Source organism: Cyphomyrmex costatus, unplaced genomic scaffold (genome assembly GCF_001594065.2).
Source record: "Cyphomyrmex costatus isolate MS0001 unplaced genomic scaffold, Ccosl1.0 scaffold199, whole genome shotgun sequence".
Taxonomy (NCBI): domain Eukaryota; kingdom Metazoa; phylum Arthropoda; class Insecta; order Hymenoptera; family Formicidae; genus Cyphomyrmex; species Cyphomyrmex costatus.
The window spans coordinates 1,096,318-1,112,600 of NW_017276028.1; the positions used below are offsets into that span (position 1 = coordinate 1,096,318).

The 16,283-nt window shown below is 30.7% G+C and overlaps 1 protein-coding gene across 1 annotated transcript in view; it reads right to left on the bottom strand.

Annotated features, from left to right (window-relative positions):
* Positions 1-13,291, bottom strand: part of nAChRa3 (nicotinic acetylcholine receptor alpha3 subunit) — a 73,486-nt gene extending 60,195 nt beyond the window's left edge. The window contains exon 1 of the mRNA XM_018538846.1: positions 13,233-13,291. The gene's annotated coding sequence lies outside the window, so the exon portion shown is untranslated. The remainder of the gene's footprint in view (positions 1-13,232) is intronic.
* Positions 13,292-16,283: the final 2,992 nt, after the last annotated feature.

A 16,283-nucleotide genomic window follows, 5' to 3' on the forward strand; every position in this document is an offset into this window, starting at 1 on the left:
AAAGTCAGTTTGTATGTGACTTTCGCATGAAAAGGACTTAAATTAAATCCAGAGTTCCAAATCGAAACATTTGCAATTAATTTCGTTAAGTAAGTATATTTTAATTGCTTTCGAATTATATTTTATCGCTCTAAATATATAATTTACGCATTAACAAAACTCACTTTACTCGTACCCTGGATTTATTCTTAACACTATAATAACTATTTATTGTAATCATATTAAAACAAAGTATCATTTGATTATTAATTTTGTAAAATGATATTTTGTTGTTTTGACTTTTTAAATTTCTCGATTTAATACGTCCCTTCACGGAAAAGTCTGACGATTAAATCAATTTTATCGTCGTCATTATTTCGTTACGATGAAAAGTCACTCGTTTTTCTCATTTTAGGTCGGTCTCGAGGACGGCTAATAAAATCTCCGGTGAAAACGTGCGAGTACCACAAAGCTGAGATCTACGATTCTGGTCTAAAAGAGTCACGTTCTGTTGGCTACGACTGGAGTCACTTTATCTTGTTCTATACTGGTTAGATGGCGGTCATCAAGACGTACAGGTTTGCCCCGGTAGCGCGATAACAAGATAAACTTTCGACCGCTACGCTAGATAGTTGAAATGATACATGGATCATTACGAAGTCGTTTCGCTCGTTATCGTCAGTTATCATCGACTCGCTCCGATAATTCCGTAGCCTTCGCGCCTGTTATGATGAAACGGGCAAAACTTTCATAAAAAGATGAATAATCGCGAAGATAGTTGCCTAATAGTAATATCTACACTTTCAAAGACGAAATTGTGAAGGAACACATTCGTTGTGAACGAACGGCTTGCACACATCTACGAAATCTCAACTCCGAATCGTTAACTGCCTTGTACCAGCGCAAATTCTCTGCTAGTTCGTATTACTCGATGAAGTAGATCACAGATGTTCGAAACTTGTGGAAACGCAGTAGACGTCATTACACACGAGTTTCCGTTGCTTAAATTTACAATTTCTAATTTATTATTAAAATCTTTTTTAAATTTCTGTCTACACAAAAATGTAACTATTTGGAAGTAGCAGAATTAATTAATTTTTATGAATCTTCTTATGTTATGTATAGAATTTATTTTTATGTACATAAATAAGAAATAGATTTTTTACATTTTTAACCAAATTTTAACTTATTTTTTAGTGTTCTTCTGAAAAGTCACTAACTTATTAAACTGCTTATATATGTATACAATTTGATATCATATTTATTGGATCTATCTGTGTTAGTTTACGAGATAAAAGGGGTAGCCATTTTATATGGAAACACTGTCATATAATACATATACGATCGTAAATAATTTAGATGTTTCACATAAAAAAGCAAATTTTAGAGAAAAACAATAATAAAAGCGATTAATTCGACATTTTTCTATAATTATACTTGAACTATAAGGAAAGTTTCTTTCATTTATCAATCGTAATGAAGTTTTGCTGAATGTCGAAACTTTGGTCGTGCTTCTGGCTCGTTCAAAAACTCTCGAGGCCCCATTATGATGAATAAATGTTCTCGATACGGAGATTAATTACTCTCAAGATGTGCAAAAGTTTTTTGAAAGTTCTTTTATCAAAGTCAGGTAGCTCAACACAATTTCAAAAATTTAATAAAACATTTATAAAACTTAATTAAATAGCAAAATTACCTGTTTAATTTCAACTGGTCTTGTTTCTTTAGTTTTTAAATTTAAAATCTGATATGTCTTATTGTATTTCATATTGTACATATATGTGTATATGCATATACGTATATAAAAATATATATATGTATGTATACATATATTCAAAATAAAAAAACATAAATATTAAAATATTGACATTAAAATGATTTAAATTAGTAAAAAAAAATGGCAGCAAGTATGAAGGTCATCCTCGAAATGTTCCCCAGTTTAGATCCAAAGCGATCGAAGAATCTGGAATTAATAAGGTGGAATGTTTCGGAACTCCGCTCTGTATACACAATGACATACTGTTATTCGTGAAAAGCCAATTGTGATTTACATGCATAATTCATCAAACGGTACTTCGCGGCTGTGCTCTTTCATAATGGGGACAGCCTTCAGAACTCCTCAGCAAAAGTGAAAAGTGTTCCTTCTTCCATTACCTTTTCTTTCCGTTCCGTCGAAAGATTTTTTTCCTCCGTAAGGGAAATAACGGAGAACAAGCCGGACGAGTATAAGACAAAGCGTACGACGTTGCACCAGCCGCCGCATTTGCGGAACTTTTGCAGCGCCATTTCGCCCGACTAAACTTCAACGGGATTTTCATAAAGCCTAACGTAGAGCCGAGAACAAGCCGGTGATTCGCAGGGCAGTGAGGGGGAGACGGTGTGGAGCAGCGAAATGGAAGAGAAACTTCGCTATCCGCGCCGTGAAAACTCACGGGGTGAGTTATCTCTTTCCTCTCTCTCTCTCTCTCTCTCTCTCGGCCTCGTCTCGGTCGCGTTACACTTCCCTCCGCGTATCAAAAAGCGAAAAAATCTTGGCAACTAGCAGTTTACGATCAATTCTAGGAAAGTTTATGTATCAGCCGGTAGAAAAATTGAAATCAACATAATACTTGAAATTAAGATGTACGATTAAACGAAAAATTTAAAATCAAGTTGTTTCAAATATAAGTTTTCGAAAGACGGAGCCTTTTAATGTTTAGGTAGTTGTAAATCACTGGAAGATCCGGAACGGGTAACATAGATCTTTATTTCACTCTCGAATGTCTTTACTAGTAACGCCTAACGTAGCATGAAAAATGTAATTTAACATCGTAGTCCAAGAAATAATTTATTTTACAGTAAACCAAATCAAAATGTATACCATATATGTAGATATGCGGAAGTTAGAAATTATTCAAGTAGACGTTCAATAAAACATGGCTGATAGGTAATAATAAATGTTGATAGGTAATAATAAATGTTGAATCATAAATTAATCAATCTACCTAATAACCGAATATTCGGTTCATTAATGATAAACTTCATTAATGATAAACAAACTTTTCAGTTTAAAATTGGGACCCTTATTCTCAGTGAATATAAAATTAAAGAAAATTTAATCGATCAAAAATACATAAATTTGACCAAATGAAAAGTCTCGTTCTGATTTGTTTTGTGTTTTTGATCGATTTTGTTTACTTTGACTTTGTACCTGCTAGGGAGAGTATCAAATCAAAATGTATATTCGTTCGTTTATCGTTAATAATGCTTGGTCAGATATATCGACAGATTCATGATAGAAAAAATTTGTTGCTTGCTTCCTCCAATTCCTTATATTGGCTCCTATCACCTATTTTTATCCGTTGATTGCATATTTCAAAGCCTAATTTCAATTTGTTTTTCAAGATTATACGCCAGTTTCTCCTTTAAATAGGATAATATTTTAGGTATGCTAAAAGGGAGAAATTGACGTTTTCAGTTTAATAACCTTTTTAATTAATCTCTCTTTCTCTTTCTCATCTCAGTTATTTAAGTGTTCCCTAAATTCAGCGCAATAAGAAGATGAATAATGCGAACAGAAAAGAGGTCGATAGTAAAGGAGGGGTTTTGGGTAATAGTATGAATCGCACCTGCGATCCACGGAATCTAGATACCATCCATCTACGTCGTCGGGGACTACTCGTTCAGCATATCAATCGTCTCTTTAGTCGTGACGAATGGCACAACGAGCTGAAAAATATGACTCCTTATCGTTCTTTTCTTTTCCATTTTTTCTTTACTATCTCTCTCTCTCTCTCTCCCCCCCCCCTCTCTCTTTCCATCTTTTCTCACGATAAATGAATAAATAAATGTGATGTTACATCACCACCAATGATTATAACGAACCATTTCGCAGAAATATCGTTCTTTTAAACAGGGAAAGATGTCACTAAAGAAAATTAATTGCATTGATAAATCAAAAAGCTTTTCGAGATATTTTTTGAAATTAAATGGGAAGATTTAATTCCAAGCGAATTTGATTTTGACAGAAATCCATTCTCTCTTTGGACATCAATTAAAAATATTTTAAGTTGGTTATTCAAAACTTGTATAAACAATGTACGGTAAAATCGTTGTTTTTAAAAACAATATCAAAATTTAATAGACAAAATATATACATATGTGAAAAAAAGTAAAATGTTTTTTGAACAATATATAAAAAATTTCACATAAAGGTTTGAATATCATTTATGTATTAATTTCCACGTACTGCATATGAGAGATTGTCTTCACTATATTTTCTTCAATTATCTCAAGCGGTTACCACTGTAACCATTACATATATACAGAGACAATCGATTTGCCTGAAAAGCGGACACTCATCGCACGAGTTATCACTCCCGCGATGATCCTGTTTCTGTTTCCAATTTCCTTTCTGTCGTGCCGAATCTGGAACACAGCTCTTCTTTCGTTCATAAAGTTTCAATAAAATTCATCCAGGAACGAATGGCTAAACGAACGCCCTCCGCTCTCGCTCTCCCTCCCTGGTTCGCCCAGCTCACTCCCCGAAACAAATTACTCTGTAGGCGTTCAAACTACCGAAAGCTATTACGTGGCTTCGCTAGTGGAAATTCTCGTCGAATGTAGTCCTAAACGGCTCGATTCCGCGGATAGGAGAGACACAGTCAGCCAACCGGATCGTCGTCGCTTTAACTCGTGCGCTTAACGAAGCGATACGAGATCCTCGTCGTCTTCACGACGGGGAGACATCACAAGCAATATAAAGTTTGAAACAATCGAGAAAATATAACATATCTAATATCACAGTAACGGTATACGTGTTGTTTACCGCAATACGTACCGACAAATTTATATGAAGTAATAAATCTTTCAAAAGAGCTTGTATTATTGAAAGAAATTTGTTAAAACATTGCAATTTTAGTAATGAATATACATTTAATTCTATTTGTAAAATTATTATACCGTAGAAATGTCGAAGTACAAAAATATCAAAATCGAACAACCGTATAGATATTATTGAATAACAAATACTAAAATATATGATAGAAATTCTTATAATATCAATATTATCTGTCAAATATATTATATGTTAAATGTAAAGTTACTACAGAAGATAAAAAAATTATATATGTATTTTACTATCGCGTTTTGCAAATAAAATTTTTATAAATATATAAATGTATGAGAAAAACAAGCTTTTTTAATTTATTAAAAATGCAAACAATAAGCTAGAAAAAATAGTTTTAATATCATCTGTCTAATCATTTAATAACTATATAAAAAATTTTTAATAATAATAATTCTATATATTATATGATAAGAGAGTATTTTGACAAAAACTGCGTTTGTATAATTTAATAAAGGTTTTTATAAATTCTAATCAAATGTAATATTAGATTGTTAAGATAAAAGAAGAAAGGAATATCGAGAGAACTAGCTCATTAGTTCCTTGTTTGAATCGTCATCTATGTGGACGCAACCAGGCCAGCTAGAGCTCTTTGTAAGCACATCTGAATGAGAAAGTTCTACGATCTTTATGTGTTCCATTCTCAATGAGGAAAGTTTGATTCTGCGATACGATGGATGTCAGCGGAGAACTATCCATTTGAAGTTTTTCTGTTTTGAATTTTATTGTATTATAATTATTTTTTTTTTTTTATTATGAAAATGGGATTTTACGAGAAAAAGTGCCCGAAAAACAAATTCAATTTTTTTATGTATTTATCATGTATTTATAAAATAAAAAAATATAATGTGTGACATAAATCTTTTTTTCATGAACCTGTAAAACTTTCATAATTATTATTAGGCGCGCGCGCGCGTATGTAGAAGTTTTAGTCTTTTTTTTTCAACGTTCTGGTATAATTATTTTAAATTCAAATAATTATCGCCTTTTTTCATATATTTGTAAGAATGATATCGAATTATCTGAAACGCTATACTTTATAATTTAATGATGCGTATAATTTTACGAAAAAGCTTTGTATTCAACGTTACGTTCGGTATTCCAGCAGAGAAAAAATGCTGCTAAAGCATGTAAATCAATCTGCTTTGTTCTTGGTAAGGATATTGTCTGTTATGCTAATGTCGGTTTCGTTATTTTAAAGACAGTAATGTTGATATAAAGATTCTTTTATATATGACATGAAATATAAAAGATGTGTTCCATTAAGAATCTTTTAATTTGAATGAAAATTGTAATGCCAAACACTATTAAAAAAACTCGTTAATTAAATGTTTCATAAAAAAAAAAATAGAAGAAAAGTACTTATATATTACATGTAAATAAAAAATCTTTTTCAACTGAAACTTCTGCATACCTTTAATATTTTATAAATATGGATTTGAGATAGTAAAAGTGAGTTATTCAATTTCTTTAATACGAATGAATTTACAGCAGATGAGAAATACAATAATGCGTCAAAAAAATGTATTAGTTATGATCTTCCCGTGTAAATATAAATTTTGTTTTTTTATATATTTTTTGCTTATGTATTATTTATTTAGTTATAAGGAATACATACATATATATCATATATAGCCGTACTCAGATACGGTTTTAAATCAGCTGCTTAGCTGTCGCTCAGCCTATTGTGGTACAACTGATATGTGATATCAATATTACTGTATTCTTATCTTTTTAATGTTAACAGTACACACAATAAAGTTATTATTATTATTATTATATAAATATAACTTAATATCCCCTGAGAGCTGCACCCTCTTTTCTTCCCTGATGAAAAGAAGTAGGAAACAAAATGTTACAAAGAATAAAATTGTTTTTAAAAAATGTTTCAAAACTTTATTTTTATTATTAACTATTATATGATTATATCCCATTGAATAACGTAGTTTTCTTTATTAAAAAAAAAAAAAAAAAAAAAGACAACTGATATGTGATATCAATATTACTGTATTCTTATCTTTTTAATGTTAACAGTACACACAATAAAGTTATTATTATTATTATTATATAAATATAACTTAATATCCCCTGAGAGCTGCACCCTCTTTTCTTCCCTGATGAAAAGAAGTAGGAAACAAAATGTTACAAAGAATAAAATTGTTTTTAAAAAATGTTTCAAAACTTTATTTTTATTATTAACTATTATATGATTATATCCCATTGAATAACGTAGTTTTCTTTATTAAAAAAAAAAAAAAAAACATACGCATTAATATAAATCCCGCGCAAAAAACAATGCACCGTTTGTTTTTAATTTAAGCGCAAAGCAAGTCCCGGAGATAAGCGTGAAACAGGATAAATCATGTTAAAGTTCGATGTCTCTATAGATGATTATTAACGTTTAACGTCGCCCATTGTGCGATAAGAGTGTAGCATGCTTCGAACCAAACTACGTGCGCGCGATATTTTGTTTAAAAATCGGAAACGTGTACTGTGGCGAAGCTCTCACGTTCGCGAGAATCCACGGGGGAGGAACGCGGGAGTACAGGACGCTTTATACGAACGTCGTTCTTTCTGACGTTCCTCGCGTGCTCAGGGATTACGACACGAAATTCGAACGGAACTAATTTGCCCCGGTTCAGAAGTCTCCGCAGTGGTGGGTGTCTTCGGATCTACGGAGCTCCTCCGACGTGCTGCGCAGCAGTGACGTAACTGACGCTCGCAGGTATACCCTTTCGCGTCATGGACAAATTTACGATACCTTTCAACCTTTACGATCGACAACGTCGATCTCGATTACACCGACGAATTTCGGCTATCTTCTTTTCCCTTCTTCCTATCTTTTCTTTCTTTCCCCAATCTTACCACCTGACTCGCTTCCTCGTACGACGTTTACGAGATGATGTTATTTGTAATTTGCACCATAGAAAAAATGAAGGCTGCAAAATGGGCGACGTTAAACATTAATAATCATCTATAGAGACGTAAAACTTTAACATGATTTATCCTGTTTCACGCTTATCTTCGGAACTTGCTTTTGCGCTTAAATTAAAAATAAACAGTGCATTATTTTTTGCGCGGGATTTATGCGGGATTTATATTAATGCGTATGTTTATCCCTTTATTCGACGTTGTTTTACTCGTCTTTTCGCTGCTTATCGCTTCGTTGCGAGTTTATTCGCGAGAAAATTGAGGAACCTTATTTTCAAACTGCCTGAAATCCATATTTAAAAAATGGAAATCACGAAGCTGTCTGTATGGGACCTTTGTAACGCGTAATCTCCACAGAAAATGGAGACTGTGCTTTCTCCATTTTTTAAAACTACAGATTTAAGGCGAACCTATTTTCTACGGAAATTATGTGTTGCGAAGTTCCTCTTTTCAATTATGGCAGATGGTGTTCTTCTGATTCAAAAGTAAATTCATACTTTCTATCTGCGACGCAAATAGTTTCACACTTTTATATTGCGAATGGAAATCGTTTCTTTCTACCGCGACATCAGTACTTTAAGCATTAAATAGCATAGACCGCAACTGTACAGTTTTTCCGATTTTGGAGACAATTGGATACGCTACAATTTAAAGGGAGACGGTATATACGTGTGAACATAAATACAAATATATATACACACATATGTATATGTGGATATGTATCTATATGTGTATTTTTAATAGAATGTGTGTGTATATATATATATATATAGAGAGAGAGAGAGAGAGAGAGAGTCTCACAGCCTATTTTCATTCCCGAGCCGCAGATCGCAGCTTTTGTCGTTCCCTTTTCATCGCACCGCAAATTCAGGTCAGCCTCGGTCGTTGCTTTTACAGCAGTGTACATCTCACCCCCTACGGCCTCTTTAACCCTTCTGCTATTCGACTACCACGTCGCGGGTTTCGCGTTCGTTGCACTCCAGACGCAGTTAGCGCATCGTAGTTGACTGGAAGCGCACCAACTAATTTACGCACAATAAAATAACTATATCGATAAAGTCGAATAAAGTACTTGGTATTTAGGTATGTGATTTAAATTTACGAAAGACCAAATTGTGGAGCAAATTGACAAGAGATGAATTATAGTTCCAAGTATATTTTGTTTATCTACATAATGTGTGCAACTTTATTTCTCAATTTATGAATTAAATTTTAATAAATATATGCACAAAAATATTTATAATATATTTATTTACTATATTTACAAATATTTATTTTAAGAGATTACTTTATAATTCAAAATTTGAGTTAATTTTTAATAATATGTAATTCTTTTTTAAGAAGCACATAAAATCTGATTAAATTTCTCTTTTTGTACTTATGCTGATCGGTTATTTCGTTGCTTATTTTATACCGTAAACAGTTGTCATGTACATTTTAATATATTAAATAAAAGAAAATTAACTGCTATAAATAATTTTATTCGTAATTGAAAATTTTATTTGTGTTTGAAGATGGAAATAAATCATAGTACGCTCGTCATAACTTCGTGCCAGTACGCGTTACTTTCGTACCATAAACACTTAAATAGCTGTCATAGCGGGAATTGTATATTTTGATTGTATAGTTTAATAAATGTTATGAATTTATTGTGCGAGCAATGAGAATTATATATATACCTATACACAATTATATATATTCTTTGTAAGAATATTTATTTGCGTTGCTCACCTCTTCTATATGAAATATGTTTGTGTTTGCAAGCAAAATTAGGTATCAAAATCTTAAATTTTTATAAGTAATAATCAAAATGTAATGTACATTACAAATTTAAATCCAAATTAAGAATAAAATCATAAAGGACTCCGCACCAATCTTAAAGATTTTGGCTCTCGGTGAAATTGTCTAAAAATTTAGTATGTTGTTCTCCTTACTGTCCTGAACAAATGTCTCAATGGGCACAAAGTCCAAAAATGCCTAGGGACCGAATCATAGAGCGCTAATGAAAATGCGTTTATTCGCTCGATGATAAGATTGTAACATATTCACATGTGTGTGTGTGAGACCGGGAATCGATTCAACCAACTAAGGGCAAAGCTGACACAAACGTTATTACATGTATAATAATATTGTCACGCTCGCGCCAGGCGTAATCGGGGTTTAAAGAAACTTTTGTTTAATAAAACACAGACACAAGGTGCATTGATATACAAGGAACACGTTCGCGAGGCGTGACGTACTCGTAAGACGAGACACCATTGAGTAATCTGACTAGTTAGAGGAGATCAATTTCCCTATCTTAGACCGAGAAGAAAATTGTCTTTTCACTATTTCCACACATACTCTAATGCTCATATAATGATATTTATTTAATGATGATGAACAATCTTACCGATTATCGAGCGAATAGACGCATTTTCATACTTTAGCGCTCCATGATTTGGTTGTTAGACATTTTTGGACTTTGTGCCCATTGAGACATTTGTTCAAGACAGTAAGGAGAACAACATACTAAATTTTTAAACAATTTCACCGAGAGCCAAAATCCATAAAGTTGGTGCGGGGTCCTTTATATAATGATTGATATAATCTATACATAGTATCTACGTACGTACAGCTAAAAATATAATTTGTTAAGCAGTAAGAGTAATATCAACTATTATATATGTAAACAGTGAAAATTAACCGAATAATTAGCTTGATTAAATATAATTATTTTAAGCGCACAGAAAACAAATTTCTCAGTGTTAATATTTAACTTTAATCGTTTATAATTCGATATTACTGTGATCTATATAGTTGTGTGTAGAATTTGCAAATTTAGTTAAGTCACAATTATATAAGACTGTATAAGATATTTAATTTGATTATTCCAATTTCTCGAGTATTTTCTTTTCATGTAGCAATCACATTTATAACATATCTTTATTATAATATTATATAAAAATACAAAAGACTAAAATGTTTATTTCTAAAAATTTCTGCAAAAGTTAATGAAATTAATACAATATTTGTATTTATTGATAATATTGTAGTATAGTTATATACATTATGTTTTAATATTGATAAAATTGATTATATACACAGGGAATGGAAGTAACTCGTTACTTGTAACGAAGTTACAGTTACAAGTTACTTTTTTGGTAACTTTACTGGTAACTGCGTTACTTTCTTTTTTTGGTAACTGTAACTGTAACGAGTTACTTTTAAAAAGCGATAACTGTAATTGTAACTAGTTACATTTTTTACTCGGTAACGAGTAACTGTAACTAGTTACTTTTAAAAAGCGATAACTGTAATTGTAACTAGTTACATTTTTTACTCGGTAACGAGTAACTGTAACTAGTTACTTTTAAAAAGCGATAACTGTAATTGTAACTAGTTACATTTTTTACTCGGTAACGAGTAACTGTAACTAGTTACTTTTAAAAAGCGATAACTGTAATTGTAACTAGTTACATTTTTTACTCGGTAACGAGTAACTGTAACTAGTTACTTTTAAAAAGCGATAACTGTAATTGTAACTAGTTACATTTTTTACTCGGTAACGAGTAACTGTAACTAGTTACTTTTAAAAAGCGATAACTGTAATTGTAACTAGTTACATTTTTTACTCGGTAACGAGTAACTGTAACTAGTTACTTTTAAAAAGCGATAACTGTAATTGTAACTAGTTACATTTTTTACTCGGTAACGAGTAACTGTAACTAGTTACTTTTAAAAAGCGATAACTGTAATTGTAACTAGTTACATTTTTTACTCGGTAACGAGTAACTGTAACTAGTTACTTTTAAAAAGTAACTTTCCATTCCCTGTATATACATATACATAAATTAATAAAAATGACGTGGGCTTTGTTGTATTTTAGTTTAATAAAACAATGGAAAATTATTAAAATTCTTAAGCAAATGTTTCAGTTATTAACTCTGAAATATTTTAGTATTGACGTTTCCAATCTTGTTAGATTCGTGAGAATTTTCAGTGAAGATATTCAACGATGATTGTCATGTGACTGATCGTATCTTTGTTACTTCGTGGTTATTATCAATTATTATTCCTATACTCTACGCACGACATTCAATTTTACGAGTCATTAGACACAAAGTTCTCCAAGCGCATATTCTGTCTTCGCAATTTCCGCTTTAACGCTTCTTGAAATGTCGAAGAAAAGCGATCGATTATACAATAAAAGACAAAGCCCAAGCGGATTACTAATTATGACAATGGCTCTTTTGAAATATATAAGCTATTACAGAGAGAGTTCTGATAAATCATTTATTTAAAAATTCTTTAATTTAATATCTAAATTTTGCTTATAAAAACGTCCAATCAGAATTTAATCTTCCATCATTTGTCTCAAGTTTTCAATTATCAAAATTCAGTATTTTTTTTAATTAAAATTTTACCCTTTGTTTGAACTTGACTTGAGTTCTTTATTTTTAATTGTTTATAATTTTAAAATTTATAATCCTTTCTTTCTCCCTTTCTGTTAAAAAAAAGGTCCACTTTAAATTTATTGTAGAACAGATTTCGTAAATAAAAGAACGCTCTTTTTCTCTTAATCTTTTTTCAATTTTCCAAAAGGGTAAGTCAATCGCCTAATTAAAATAATAAAGAGCTTATTAATCGTTGGGCGTTAAGACAACTTGAAATTTACGAAAAATTTTAATTTTTTGAAATTTCATCAAATTCAATCAATTAATTACGGTGCTCTAGAGTTATTATGCATGCCGCACTCATACAGAGGCAGTTGGACACAGACGCAAACGCATACACTGAGACCGTGACACAGCAGTCTCGTTGTGCATAATTCCTCCCGTCGCCGGTATTGTTTACCAACTGAAAGGTAGAATTGTTATAATAAATTAATTGGCACTGTTGGTGCAGGTTATTGCCGTAACTCGGCTCGTTACAACGCGACGTATTGTCGTCGCGCTCGCAATTACGGGACTTACGCCGTGGAACTTGTCATCCTTACGTATGAATTAGCATATCGTTATCTTCACTGGGTATTGTAATTAATTTAATTCGCGTGATCTCCAGATTTAGCGAACTTCAAGTAGGATAATCGCGGATTTCACTCCGACGTACAAAAATATTTTCTGATTATAATTTCTTTTAATTAGAAACGAAAAAAATAATTTCTTTCGTTGTTTCTTAGCGTTATTTAGCACCGATATATTTCGTTATTATTTATTATTTTTGAACTCAACAGAATATTACGTTTATTTTTAATTCTGCATTGCAGAGAAACAATTTATTATGCTTATAAGTATATACCTAAGAAGTTTCTCAAGTAGATTTGCACGTAAAAGCGAAATTTCTTTCTTATATAAGCATAGACTGAACAAGTTTGTTGCTTTGATGTTATTGAGGCATCAAGTTTATGAGTCAAGCGGTGCAAAGAAAGAATTAGGTAAGTGTTGCAGAGACTTACCGTAGACAATTGCCTCAGGGGCGTCTGGGCGAGAAGAGAGCTTCTATTGGACGGTTTCCTGTAAAAAAAAATCATATATTTTATCGTATCATTATTTTATTACAATTATATTGTTTAAGTAGAATTTTTTTGTATTCTTTTTAAAACATTTTATTATTATAAAAAAATTAACATAGATAAATATTTCTTAAAGTCATACTTCTTACGATTTTGATTTTTAATGATTAATTACTTTTCTTGCCATTCTACACACAATATAAATAATAATTATAAATTTAAATTATTATATTTATTATGTATGTAATATGTATAATAACTTGTCGGAAATGTTTATTAAATGAAGAAAAACCTGCAAAAGCCAGTTATTCTTGTGTAAATTATTGTTTAATTGAGTACAATAATTAAAGTTTACATAATTATCTCATGTAAAGACTCGTTTCAGCTTTGATTTAGATGCTCTCAATCTGTAATCAACTCCCGAATCGTCAACATGAGATTTGTCATTGACTCGATTTAATTCTCCATGAGTCCTTTCGGACTTATTTTTATTGCACAATGACATTATTAATTTTTTAATTACTTTACTGACTTATGAATAAAGAATTAATGAATTAAACAAATATTTCACTTTATCAAGTATTTATATCAAGCACTGAAGAAGATTCAAATCAGTGTTGAAACGTCTGCATAATTATATAAACTTTAATTTTTGTAAACATAATAATTTATGCACAAATAACTGTGTTGGCTTATATGGACTTTCTCTATTTAATATTATTATTTCAAGAGCCTTTTACCTGATTTTAATTTTGCTTGAACGAAATATTGATGTATGAAAGTCGCGTCTTTGAGCCTTCTTGAAGCATTTTATGATTAAATATTTACAAAAAAAATAATAACAACGATACTAAATATACAATAAGTCTTTTTATTCAGTATTTAAAAATTGGTAAAAGAGCTTAGATGTCATAAATTTGACATCCAAAGAATAAATGCATTAACTTCACACAATTCAAATCTATACTTTCTTAAAAATATCATGATATTTAAATCTCCAGAATATTATTTACCATTCTTAAAAACACTTTTTTAACATGCAAAATTTTAAACGTTTTTTTATTTCTCTCTTTCTACATATATTTCCTTCAATTTAAACATATATATAAAATATTTCAATATGTTAGCAGAAGTGATAAAATTATAAAAATTTGATTTAAAAGTCAAATAATTTGAGCAAAAATTTAATGTATAACTAAAAAAGTTAGAATAAAAAAGTAATAAATTATAAGAAGTGTTTCTCTCTCTCTCTCTCTCTCTCTCTCTCTCTCTCTCTCTCTACTCTCTCTCTCTCTCTCTTTCGTGTTAAATGTAATTATTATAAATATGAAAAACATTTATATTAAAACAAATTCATATAAAAATTAACTAGTTTTTCCTAAAATTATATATTTTCTAGATTAGTTGTGATATTATGATATAAGAATAAATTATCAACGTCAAATTTTGCTAAAATATAATCTCATTCACCCGTATTTTTAAGTTTAAATTAATAAGTTTTTTACTTTTTGTTGTAATTTATAATCACAGAAAAAAATGAGTTTTACAATACTGTTTAAATTTAACGCAATAAACATTAAAAATTTAAACTTTCTTTTTTTTATTCTCACATAAATTACTTTTATTCTAGTTGAGAAAAAACTTCTTCAATTCACATTAACAATGTACAAGTGACAAGTACAAATGTGAAATAAATGGAAAATGAGATTGTCATCCATATACAAGTAATGTAAGCCTTGAGGAAGTACAAATACATTCACCTACACCTTTGATGCGACGGTCGAAGTGTTAATAAAGTGGTAAACCGTAAAGGGATGCATCATACATGGGGCTAATGGCCGGTAAAACTGCGACAGTAATACTGCACGAACATCGCAGAGTTGGCCGGCGTGTTCTCGATGAAGCATAAATCATAACACGACGTCCGCGAAAACCATTGCCGGGGCGGTTTTGTGTCAATTATTCTTATTGCGCCCGAGTTGTCACTTAAGAGCTGTTATTAAACTTTTCCTTCATCCCTCGTTATCTTAACACATTCTTCACATTTTTTGTTGTCCAACAGTAAATATTAACTATCAACAATAAAAGTTGATTCAAATCATGTAAAGGATTATACATTTGTTTCAAGATTTCAATGTTTCAAGATACAGCAATGAGTTATTATGTGAAATTTCAATTTTAATGATATATTTTCGCGAGCACGAAAAGAATTTTTCGTGCATAATTTAAAAAGTAAATAGTTAAAATGTATGAGAAATTGAACCATAGAAAATGCTTAGGGCAACTTTTATGAATGCATATCTGGAGAAACAGCAAAGTATAAATTTAAAAAAAATTACATACACTTTTTAAAATTGAATTAAATAATATTGAAATAATATAGTAACAAATATAGTATAATAAGAAGGTAGACAAGATTTTCGAATATTTACATTAAACATATATAATTAAAATGTTTGTAATATATTACCCTATATTAGTTGTTAAATATATAATTAAATTAAAATATCACTATATATAAATGCAAAAAAGTTAACATTAAAAAATTGCAGCTAATGTTCGACTGTTATATAATGTATTAGTCGCATTATCAAGCACAATTAGCTAGAATTCTACTCAATAAGATTGTCGGCAAGAAAAAGAACTAAATTGAGATAATATCACAAATCAACAATCAAATCACAAGAACATTTTATATTCATAACATATACACATGTTCAGTAATATATCTAGCATGTAAACCAGGTAACACGTAGGGTCGATATTTTTCATTTGCTCTTATATCACCGTCAAAGATATATTCCACGAAGAAACAACGAGCTTGAACGTTTCTCTCAAATACACAGATTTGCGCGCAGATACGCCAAGACGCAACAAGATATAAAAGTATACAAAGAACAAGAGATAAGTATAAGGTGTTTATCTTAAAAGTTTTCGAGCAGCGTTATCTTCAATAATTTTCTACAGAAAAAAACGATTCCATTGTTTTATAAA